The sequence below is a fragment of the Schistocerca piceifrons genome, chromosome 2 (genome assembly GCF_021461385.2).
Source record: "Schistocerca piceifrons isolate TAMUIC-IGC-003096 chromosome 2, iqSchPice1.1, whole genome shotgun sequence".
Taxonomy (NCBI): Eukaryota; Metazoa; Arthropoda; class Insecta; order Orthoptera; family Acrididae; genus Schistocerca; species Schistocerca piceifrons.
The window spans coordinates 509,895,994-509,904,805 of NC_060139.1; the positions used below are offsets into that span (position 1 = coordinate 509,895,994).

The window sequence follows — 8,812 nt, forward strand, 5'->3', positions numbered from 1 at the left end:
TCAGCACAGCTCAGTCTCAAAACACATTCCAGACTATAATCTGATATGGACCCTCTCAATTGAGTTTTACGAGTTTCATTAGGGAAAAGAAGTGCTCAGAATTGTACTTTGATCCGAAAAGACTAAGCACTCGTGATGCATATCTATGAAGCTTCGGGTAACGCTTACATAACAAATGTTTATAGATATCTTTCTGCTCTGATATCCAACTTCCAAATCCCAACAGCACTGAGGATCTATGATTTCCCTTTGGAGAGGGTGGCTTACACAACTTACGTCCATAGAGTACGGTGTGACAAAAGTTCTTAAATCTGATTTCAAGCGCGAAATATCAGTGAATCTTGTTTCAAATTCAATACGCATTTTTCTTAAAACATTTGTATACTCTCTGGTACGGTCGTATTATTTTCGGTTTGCACATCTGCGATGCATGCATGGGATGGTATCGATTTCTGGCGTCAGCGCGCCGTTGTGCGAAGAGGGATTGTTCGGTGGTCAGAGATGCCGGGCGTGGATAGTGGTCTTAAGCGCTCGCCGGTCGAGTCTGGGGGGACTGGTGGACTGGACGACAGACGGTGGAGTCAGCCGTGCACCGAGAGCTGAACGCATACTAGCACTGAAGCGAGGGAAGCGCTATGTCGTCGTCCGAGGGATGGTTCAGCAGCCCGGAGCTTGCTGTTAGTCGGCGGATGGCGGGGAACACATCAAACGGAACTAGTACCTCGCACTTCTAATGATTTTGGTTAGCTTCGGAATTCTGTTTGGAATTTAAGCTGGGTCATTCGTCTTAGATGGAACAGTAATTCGTCCGTTGTGATCGACGCTGGTTGCGTGCAGGGTCATCCTGTAAATTAAACAGATTTCGATTTTCAAGTCTCGGTAGCATGTTCCATATTTCCTCTGGGACACATCACATTGGATGTTGCTCCGAAGAGCGAGATGGGCTTATCGTTGACTGTAGTGTCACAAAATTGTAGCCTGGTATTGTTATACAAATTTCCATGTATGTGTCGCTAATCGGATGGCTTTCTCATGCAGACTTTCCGGACTGCGCAAATCATGTTGAACTGTGTGCACGGTATTCTAGAGAAGTGGTGTCAACTACAGGGAAATTCGTGATTGTGGATACGTGTTCACAATCTCCATTAGCCGGAATTCACATGTAAGGGAGTTAATTAATTTCTGTGATTACAAAGCTGTCAATCAGTCCCATCAAGGTTTCATTGTATTGTTCCAAATTGACTCCTGTTGAAGAGGCAGGATGAACCCAAAGTTGGTTAAGACTGATACTGATAATTTGTTGTTTATAGAGTTTGTCCTTAGCTTGGGGCGGTAGCAAAGTGAAGCGTGTACTGATGTATCTGATACTGATGAAAAGTTGATTTGTGTGCGGCCGCAATAGCGTATAGTATGATTCAGTGAATTATAATTAAATTTATTTTATTGGTTCTTCTACAACTACCATAACGTTCGTTTTATCGCAAACAGTCTGGTTGAACTGGCGTTAAGGAATTGGCATGTCAGTTACCCTACGGACAGTTACACTGCACTAATGTGAAAGAGTTTATGAACTTAATATTATTTGGTCTAGAAAGAATACCTTGAATAATTTTAAGTTTTAAAAGTTTTTGGTTCTAGTATTTAAAAGAAAAAGGAACTTGAGCAATCTAGAAGTTCAGCAATTCTTCTAAATACCGTGGATCATTGAGAATTATGGGTTCTAATGCAAAAGGGGAAATTTTCAGTAATTTTGAATTTCAGTAATTACTTTTAAATATTTTGAAATATTTTATATTCTAAAAACGTTATGCCATATTTATGTTTCAACGTTCAGTGGTTTTAATGTTTTTAATGAAAAAATGTATGAATAATTGTATGCCTGTGTACGCCTGTGTAAACTAAGTAAGCTAATAAATGTTCAGCTACTGTGCTCAGCATCTTAACACACCTTAACCGTTGTGTTCTAGCTTGACCAGCTCCAAAGGTTATCCTTCCCTTTAGAATCCATGAGAGAAGGTATCATTCTCCAAAATCTGCAGCAGTGACGACGTTTTTGAACGCTGACAGTTTCGAAAAGTAAGAGAAGTTTCTGACTTCCGGCCTCCTTTACCAGATAGACGGTTTTCTTCTTGAATCCTTCATATTGTCACAGAAATGGATGATAAGAACACCATTGCCTTCCAAGCGAACCTCATAGAGGTAAGGTAAATCTTTATATTCACAAGCGAAATCGTCCAGAAACTCTTTGAACAAGCGACGGTTAAGTCCTTTTGCTCGAATAGAATCAGTGATTTTCACGACCAAACTCATTACATAACTCAGTTTTACACTCCTGGAACACAACGTTTTGGAAATTTGCTGTAAGATCTTATAAGACCAAACTGCCGAGGTCATTAGTCCCTATGCCCACACACTACTTAATCTAACTTACTGTATGGATAACACACACACCCTTGCCCAAGGGAGGACTCTAACCTCTGACGGGCCGAGCTGCACAGACCGTCACATGGCGCCCAAGACCGCGCCGGGATACAAATGATTTTGTCGCACTAGGCAGCATATAGGGATAAACAGATGGTGATCCTTCATTTTTCTGAACGCGCCCTGCTAAGCCAGTGATTTCCCCAGTCGTAGCACCAGCATTGTCTCTTTCTATGGGAAGTTAGTAATTCCCGCCAAACTTCTCCACAACTACGTCAATTGCATTGAACATGTCTTGACCAATGTTGAGTCCTTCAATGGGACGAGAGTAGGGGGACAAGAGGGATGTGGCACCAAAGTACTGTTTTCCAAGATGGCGGCCGTGACGTCAGCTGGTGATGTCATACAAAATGGCGGCTGTGGAATCAGCTGATGACATCATCTAAAATGGTCGCCGTGACGTCAGCTGGTGACGCAAGACATGGCACCAGCGCATGACATCATCCACGATGGCGGTCTTAACGTCTGCTGCTGATGCAAGTACCATTAAGGGTGATGGCGTCTTTTGGCGGGAAAGTGTCACGCCACCCTTCACACCCCCCAGGACAATGAAACACACCATAGCTAACTTCACTAATCTAAGAAAATGGCGGGATGATAGGTATATTGTGGTACCTCCATTAACCTAAGTCACCTGACCACCACCTCTTCCTAGGGACTTGCTGGAAGTTCAATATCCAGCAGGACAATGCAACACACCACTACTACCACTACTAACCTAAGAAAGTGGCGGGAAAATAGGTCACTTGGGCTGCCTCCACTAACCTAAGTTATCCAATCGCCACCTCTTCCTAGGAATTGGTGGGAAGAGGACTCAGCCTGTGGCGGACATAAGTCTTTATTTTCAGTCTTTATTTAAACAATTAGAGGCAGTACCACCATCAAGTGAGTTCACCATGGGGTCCAGAGTCCTACTGACCTGCTACAAAGTACCACCACGAGAGGATGCTGTCGTCCGTTCTGTGACCTAACCTAATATGACGGTCTGGAGTGAGGGAAAATGGCGGGAGTAGGACTTATGTCTTTATTTAAGCAATTAGACGAATTTCCTCCATCCTGTGTGTTCACCATGGGTCAGGAATCAAACTGACATATTACACAGCACTGCCACCAGAGGGTGCTGTCGTCCCTCTTGTGACATAATCCACGATGGTAGTCTGGAGGGGAAAATGGCGGGAAAATGACAGCCTTTGCTGGGCTGCTGGAGAGAGGAAGGAGTGTACTTTATTTATTTTGGAACAGTTTATTTAGGGACAGATTGCACGTAGTTCATTTATCACACTGACATACTTGGGGTCCCAACACACATTCTGCAGGCATGCAAACTACTCTTCGCAGGAGAGCTTCTGTAAAGTTTGGAAGGTAGGAGACAAGGTACTGGCAGAAGTAAAGCTGTGAGTACCGGTCGTGAGTCGTGCTTCGGTAGCTCAGTTGGTAGAGCACTTGCCCGCGAAAGGCAAAGGTCCCGAGTTCGAGTCTCGGTCGGACACACAGTTTTAATCTGCCAGGAAGTTTCATATCAGCGCACACTCCGCTGCAGAGTGAAAATCTCATTCTGGAAACATCCCCCAGGCTGTGGCTAAGCCATGTCTCCACAATATCCTTTCTTTCAGGAGTGCTAGTTCTGCAAGGTTCGCAGGAGAGCTTCTGTAAAGTTTGGAAGGTAGGAGACGAGGTACTGGCAGAAGTAAAGCTGTGAGTACCGGTCGTGAGTCGTGCTTCGGTAGCTCAGTTGGTAGAGCACTTGCCCGCGAAAGGCAAAGGTCCCGAGTTCGAGTCTCGGTCGGGTACACAGTTTTAATCTGCCAGGAAGTTTAATACTCTTAAATAATGCCGTATGCGTGACCTGATGGTCAAGAAAGGCAGGATTCGGTTATGATTTTGGATGGGGCCATAATCACGTACTATTGCTTCCCTTTTGCAATTACACACATTTATTTGTTTAAAGGGTAATTCCATCTCTGCAACAAATAAAGGTATCACTCGTTATTAACGAAGGATTAAACAACTGTGTAATTAATAGTGCTTTCAGTGCATTACAGTTTACCAAATGAGCATAAAATACAGATATAGCAAATACTATTTTAAAAACAAGGCAGTGTGATCCCTATTAGAATTTTAAGGAAAGTAATCAGTCATGGCTTAAGGCCAAGAATGGCAATTATTAAAAATTTTAACAAACATACTGTAAAACAGAATTGCAATAGCAAAGGTTAATTTAAAAAGACAGTCAACTGGTCACCAAACGGGTGAGACAAAATGATGGTAAATTTGGTAGCACAACTATTTAACCCTGCTGTAACGCCAAAAATGACAATTATAAAGGAAATTATTAAAAAGATACAGTAAAACAGCAAATACAACAATAAAACACAAGTTACAGTCACAGGTGGTGCAACAGGACTCAACCTCTGAGTAGGTCCGGCAAAAAACACTTTTGTGAGCAATGCGATAGGCAGCCAAGAGTTATATTCACTTCACAAGATGGTACCTCAGACTAGTGGCAGTCTAACGAAGACTAATGATAATCTTGCTGAGGCTAAATGGCGTCCAACAAACCATATGTAGAGATGTAAAAATACGTCAAAGCCGGAACCAGCGGTGTGGACTCTGTGAGCAGAATACCGTGCTTAGAGCGCCCAGAACAAGAAAGGAATCACTATCACCAGAGTAGAAGAATTGCCAGCCACCCTACAATCAAGAAAACTGTCAAAACTACATGCCTCACCGGACAGCAGTAGCAAGGCGAGTAAACATACACTGCCGTTACATACACTAACCCCCAGGGCAGGTAACTGTGGCAGTAGTGGCCACGAGACAGGAAACATACCACTAGTTGAACTTAACAATACGGTAGTAACAAACGGAATGCAATAAATAGCAGTTAGAAGTCCAGGAAAGCTAATCAGATCCGCCATCCCCAAGCACTCCACTCGCTGTTCTTCGCCTCAGCAACATTACGAGCAGCAACACGAACCTAAGACACTGGAGAATCGCAAGATCTCACAATGGTGGAGGTTTCTCTACTCGAATCAAAATGCATTCAACTTAAAGCTTGCAAGATCCGGTTTACTAAGACGTCGTGCACCCTCCTGACCACAGGCCTTCGATCTGACAGTCCATGCATGCTGCCAGGTACTGAGGTACAGACACACAAACAACTCGTAAATTACAGAAATAATGCAGCTGTCAGCATACTGACCAGTAAAGTACTCGTAAATCACCGAAATTATGCAGTACACTGAAGTGCAGACACGAAATCAACTCGTAAATTATCAAAATAATGCATATAAAACGCTCAGCAGACACGCTCGCTAAACTGTTCAAATAACACATAGCACAGCCTATAGACCTGCTCGCAAATTAATGCAACAGACACGCAAACAATGCGTGCATGCACCGCCAGCCGCTCCCGGTCCACTAGACGGGAGCAAAGACCTAATTGCAGAGTGACACACCCTCACAGATGCTGCAGAAATCTGTTCCAGCGCTTCCCAGAATACCACAGGCTGCTTTCTCTTCCTCATGATCCTATTTGAACATTTGAGCTCCATTTAGCTGTGCTTTTAACTGCCCAGCGTGACCGACGCATCGCCGCAAAACTCACGTGTGTAGCTACACACCATCGCAAGAGCATATAAAATAAGGTTCTCAGTGTTATACTGATGACAAATGGCTATATAAATTAAGAACCAAGTCGACCTCTCGGAAAGTGTGTAGTGTCCCAGAATGCGGGATATGGCGGCTAAGGAGGGGAAGAAATCCAGAGTGGACTCCGCTGCATTCCGGGTGGAGTCATTCCTGATGTGGAAAGGGTCCTTCCGGATGCCATGAAGAGCACAGGGTGCAGCCAGCTGCAGGTGGTGGCACATGTCGGCACTAATGTCGTGTGTCGCTTTGGATCTGAGGAAATTTTCTCTGGATTCCAGCGGCTATCTGATTTGGTGAAGGCTGCCGGTCTTGCTTACGAGATGACGGCAGAGCTCACCATCTGCAGCATCGTTGACAGAACCGACTGCGGACCTTTGGTGCAGAGCCGGGTGGAGGGTCTGAATCAGAGGCTCAGACGGTGTTGCGACCGTGTTGGCGGCAGATTCCTTGACTTGCGCCATAGGGTGGTGGGGTTTCGGGTTCCGCTGAATAGGTCAGGAGTTCACTACACTTAGCTGGCGGCTACACGGGTAGCGGAGGTTGTGTGGCGTGGACCGGGCGGTTTTTTAGGTTAGAAGGCCTGGGGAAAGTACGGGGTGGACTGCAATCTCAAAAGGTGCATGGCAAATACAGGACGTGCTTGGATCAAGGAACAGTCGGAATTGTAGTTGTAAATTGTTGTAATTGTGCTGGGAAAGTCCCTGAGCTTCAAGCGCTAATAGAAAGCACAGAAGCTGAAATCGTTATAGGTACAGAAAGCTGGCTGAAGCCCGAAATAAGTTCTGCAGAAATTTTTACGAAGTTTCAGACGGTGTTCAGGAAAGACAGATTAGGCAGAATTAATGGTGGAGTGTTTGTGTCTGTCAGTAGTGGTTTATCTTGTAGTGAAGTCGAAATAGTTACTCCGTGCGAATTGGTATGGGTGGAGGTTATACTTAACAGCCGAACTAAGTTAATAATTGGCTCCTTCAACCGACCCCCAGACTCCGTTGATATAGTTGCTGAACAGTTCAGAGAAAATTTGAGTCTTGTAACAAATAAATACCCCACTCATACGGTTATAGTTAATGGGGACTTCAATCTTCCCTCGATGTGTTGGCAAAAATACTTGTTCAAAACCGGTGGTAGGCAGAAAACATCTTCCGAGATTGTCCTAAATGCTTTCTCCGAAAATTATTTCGAGCAGTTAGTCCACGAACCCAGGCGAATTGTAAATGGTTGCGAAAACACACTTGACCTCTTAGCCACAAACAATCCAGAGCTAATAGAGAGCATCATGACTGATACAAGGATAAGTGATCGCAAGGTCGTTGTAGCTAGGCTCAATACCGTTTCTTCCAAATCCACCAGAAACAAACGCAAAATAATATTATTTAAGAAAGCGGATAAAGTGCCACTAGAAGCCTTCCTAAGAGACAATCTCCATTCCTTCCGAACTGACTATGCAAATGTAGACGAGATGTGGCTCAAATTCAAAGATACAGTAGCATCAGCAATTGAGAGATTCATACCTCATAAATTGGTAAGAAATGGAACTGATCCCCCATGGTACACAAAACAGGTCCGAACGCTGTTGCAGAGACAACGGAAAAAGCATGCGAAGTTCAGAACAACTCGAAATACCTAAGATTGGCTAAAATTTGCTGATGTGCGAAATTTGGCGCGGACTTCAATGCGAGATGCCTTTAATACGTTCCACAACGAAACACTGTCTTGAAATTTGGTAGAAAATCCGAAGAAATTCTGGTCGTATATAAAGTACACAAGCGGCAAGACACAGTCAATACCTTCGCTGCGTAGTGCCGATGGTACTGTTACCGACGACTGTGCCGCTAAAGCGGAGTTATTGAACGCAGTTTTCCGAAATTCCTTCACCAGGGAAGACGAATGGAATATTCCAGAATTTGAAACACGAACAGCTGCTAGCATGAGTTTTTTAGAAGTAGATACCTTAGGGGTTGCGAAGCAACTCAAATCGCTTGATACGGGCAAATCTTCTGGTCCAGATGTACACCGAGTAGGTTCTTTTCAGATTACACTAATACAATAGCTCCCTACTTAGCAATCACATACAACCGCTCGCTCACCGATAGATCTGTACCTACAGATTGGCGCAGGTCGCACCAGTATTTAAGAAGGTTAGTAGGAGTAATCCATCGAACTACGGACGTATATCATTGACGTCGGTTTGTAGTAGGGTTCTGGAGCATATACTGTATTCAAAGATTATGAATCACCTCGAAGGGAACGATCTATTGATATGTAATCATCATGGTGTCAGAAAACATCGTTCTTGTGTAACGCAGCTAGCTCTTTATTCGCACGAAGTAATGGCCGCTATCGACAGGGGATCTCAAGTTGATTCCGTATTTCTAGATTTCGGGAAAGCTTTTGACACCGTTCCTCACAAGCGACTTCTAATAAATCTGCGGGCCTATGGGGTATCGTCTCAGTTGTGCGACTGGATTCGTGATTTCCTGTCAGGAAGGTCGCAGTTCGTAGAAATAGACGGCAAATCATCGAGTAAAACTGAAGTGATATCGGGTGTTCCCCAGGGAAGCGTCCTGGGACCTCTGCTGTTCCTGATCTATATAAATGACCTGCTGTAATTTACCGTCTAGTAAGGTCATCCGAAGACCAATGTCAGTTGCAAAGCGATTTAGAAAAGACTGCTGTATGG

At 44.2% G+C, this 8,812-nt stretch overlaps 1 non-coding gene across 1 annotated transcript; it reads left to right on the plus strand.

The window, feature by feature from the left end:
• The first annotated feature begins 3,897 nt into the window (after nucleotides 1–3,897).
• On the plus strand, nucleotides 3,898–3,972 carry Trnas-cga. Its single transcript has one exon. It is a non-coding gene; the product is annotated as a tRNA-Ser (tRNA).
• The last annotated feature ends 4,840 nt before the right edge of the window (nucleotides 3,973–8,812 follow it).